This window comes from Myotis davidii, unplaced genomic scaffold (genome assembly GCF_000327345.1).
Source record: "Myotis davidii unplaced genomic scaffold, ASM32734v1 scaffold70, whole genome shotgun sequence".
In the NCBI taxonomy this organism is placed as follows: domain Eukaryota; kingdom Metazoa; phylum Chordata; class Mammalia; order Chiroptera; family Vespertilionidae; genus Myotis; species Myotis davidii.
Genome location: NW_006282434.1, coordinates 1,425,623 through 1,429,017, shown reverse-complemented (window position 1 = coordinate 1,429,017; position 3,395 = coordinate 1,425,623).

Genomic DNA, 3,395 nt, shown 5'->3' with positions numbered 1-3,395 from the left:
TTGGTTGCGGGCACATCCCCAGTGGGGAGTGTGCAGGAGGCAGCTGATCGATGTTTCTCTCTCATCGATGTTTCTAACTCTCTATCCCTCTCCCTTCCTCTCTGTAAAAAATCAATAAAATATATTTTTTTAAAAAATAAAAAAAAATTAAAAAAAACACACACACTCTTCTGTTGCCATAAATATGCTTGATGTGATTTATATATGTAACATGGTCATTCATTCATTCTGGACATACCCATTCAGCACCTACTATGTACCAGACACTCTTCTAGACATTAATGATACAATAAGGAGCAAAAAGACAGTAATCCCTCCCCTAATGGAGTTTACATGCCAGTGAGGTAGACAGGTAATGAAAAAGTTAAATCAGTACTATATATATCTAAATAATAAGATATCAGGAAGTCTTATCTAATGGAAAGATTTGACTAAATCATCCATATACCAAATCCAGCCATACAGAATATATTATAATATATATTGGGTATATATTATGCATTAGATGGTATTAAAAAAAATGAAGTAGGGAAAATGACTGGTAGTGTCAGGACACAGCCATGATTCTGGATAGTGGCTGAGATAGTGTCATCTCAGTTAATAATTTGGAGCAAGTAAGGGAATGTGACTTGTGAATATCTGGGAAAGAGCATCCAAGGCACAGCAAACAAAATGCAAGGGTATGAAGCAAGAGCACACCTGGCATGTTTGAGGAGCAGCAAGGAGCTTGCTGTGGCAGGACTGGACTGAATGAAAGGGAAACGAGTAAGGGCTGAAGTTAGAGAGGTAGCCAGAGGTCAAATCATGCAGAGCTGTGTATACGAGTCATCTTTAAAAAAAAGGGGGGGGGGTGAACAACGAAATAAAATCACCTGAAGTATCCTTTGTGTTGTACTGACTGCTGCATTGAGAATATATTAAAGATGGGGGAACAAGCATAGAGCTTAGTTAGGAGGCTCTTCCAGGGGAGTGGCACTGGGAAGGATTTAAATCCTAGAAATCTCATTGTACTGGATGAATAGTCCCCTAAAAATTTCTGCCTCCCCCTGGACTCTCAGAATGAGACTTTATTCAGAAATAGGGTCTTTGTAGATGTGATTAGTGAAGTTGAAATAAAGCCATAGTGGACTGAGGTGGATGTAAGACAAATGACTGTTACCTTTACGAGAAGGCAGAGACCATGTGGAGACAGACATACAGGGGGAGGCCATATGAAGATGGAGGCAGACAGAATGTTGCATCTATAAGCCGAGAGCACCAGGAGTTGCTGGCAATCACCAGAAGCTAGGAGGAGGCAAGGCCAGATTCTTCTTAGAGCCTTCGGAGAGCATGGCCCTGCCAACACCTTGATTTCAGACTTCTGGCCTCCACAATCGTGAGAAAATAAATTTCTGCTGTTTTACACCACCCAAGTGGTGGTACATTGTTATGGCAGCTCTAGGAAACTAATGAACTCATGAAGATGGAGCCAACAGAAATTGCTGACGATCAATGAGTATAATTAGAGAAAGAGAAATAAAAAATACACCAAAATTATAGTTTTATGCAACTGAAAGAATGAGGTTTAGAGCCAATATCCGGAGCTCAGTTTTGGACACATACCTAATCCAGCCGTACAATATTTGAACTACTAAATCCTAATGGAGAATAAGTGCAAGGTAAAATATATGTTGCATGAGCCGCAGGTAAAAATAAAGGCCATGGGTTTAACAAAGAGCACACTTTAATAGGTTATTTTAATAGTTATTTAAATAATCATTAAGAAATAACTTGAGTAAGAAGTTATACACTAAATTATTCTGCTTTTGTTTAGTATTTGAATCTGTTTCTCCCTCTCTACTGCCAACAGAAGCCATGTAGAGAATGGGACATATGGGATACTGAGTCTTAGTATTAAGCAAGCCAACCATGGTGTTATGGACTGACACAAGAATAATTTCATTTCCAAAACAGCATTATAAATCATATCTTAATGTAACAGTAGGATTTCCTTCCATTGATATACCTCAGGGGATACATGCAATAAAACCACCATGAAATATAAGCTTCTGGTTATAAACAATGGTGTATTTTATATTCCCCCTTGCCTTGAAATCCATCAAAAACAACAAAAAGAATGAAAAAATAGTTAAACTCCCATTTTTTTTTTGAGAAAAAAAAGATTGCAACACCAAACCACAAATGAAAATGAACATTTGCCAAATAAAATAAAATTTGCACCAAAATTAGGAAGGAAGCTGAGTTGACACTTCCTCAGACTCCATGTATGGAGATTTTTCTAAAAGTAAATGTAACATACTATCAAAATGGGAAAATTTATGACTCGGTTTTAGCAGAGACCTCAAACAAACAAGTCCCCCAATATTCCCAAAGTTAGGCGCCAGAAGACCAATACAAAATTTGCAAAGGATGTGGCTGAAAATTGAATTTGCTTCTGTTCACCCACACTCACCTCGGAGGAATACATGGGTTGAAATTAGAGTGAGAAGAAGAAGGCCTCTGGAAAAAGGTAGTGGACATCCGTGGCATTTTTCCCTCCAATCTTCACATTTACATTCTTACCCCCACTCTGCATGATGGAAGAGGGGGCCTGCTTCTCTCATCTCATCAAGCAAAATGATGGGTACTTGAAGGTGACCATTGAGACAACTATCCTCCCACCCCCAGGAGCTCATGGAGTACAGCTGCTAAACTAGTCTGGTAACGTTTAAAGGTGAGAGATTGTGCAGCAAGGATGGATGGTTGCCCTGGGATGGCTGAAGTTTGTCAAGGTGAAAAATGCTGAATTTGGAACAGATTATTTGTTTAAAAGAAATTTAAGACACCAGGCTTTTTTTCTTAAAAGAGAGCTCAAGGAAAAATTATAAGAACCAAGGAAGGAATGATAAACAGAAGATAAAAAGTAAGCTGGCAGAACTCAGGAAAGAAATAGAAGAGAAAAACAGAAACAGTTTTAGGTCTGAAAACCACATAAGAAACTAGTAGAATAAACATGGCTGAAAACAGCCATATGGTTTGAGAACAAAAGAAAATCACAAAATAATATAAATATTAAGAAAAGTTATTAGAAATAAGATTGCATATAGTGAAGACAAAGGAATTCAAACATTGTCTAATTGATATCTCTAAAAAATAGTAGAACAAATGATACATAAGTTCCATGTATTATTGCAAAACATTCTTTTTTAAAATATATTTTATTAATTTTTTACAGAGAGGAAGAGAGAGAGAGAGTTAGAAACATCGATGAGAGAGAAACATCAATCAGCTGCCTCCTGCACACCTCCTACTGGGGATGTGCCTGCAACCAAGGTACATGCCCTTGATTGGAATCGAACCTAGGACCCTTCAGTCCACAGGCCAACACTCTATCCACTGAGCCAAACCAGTTAGGG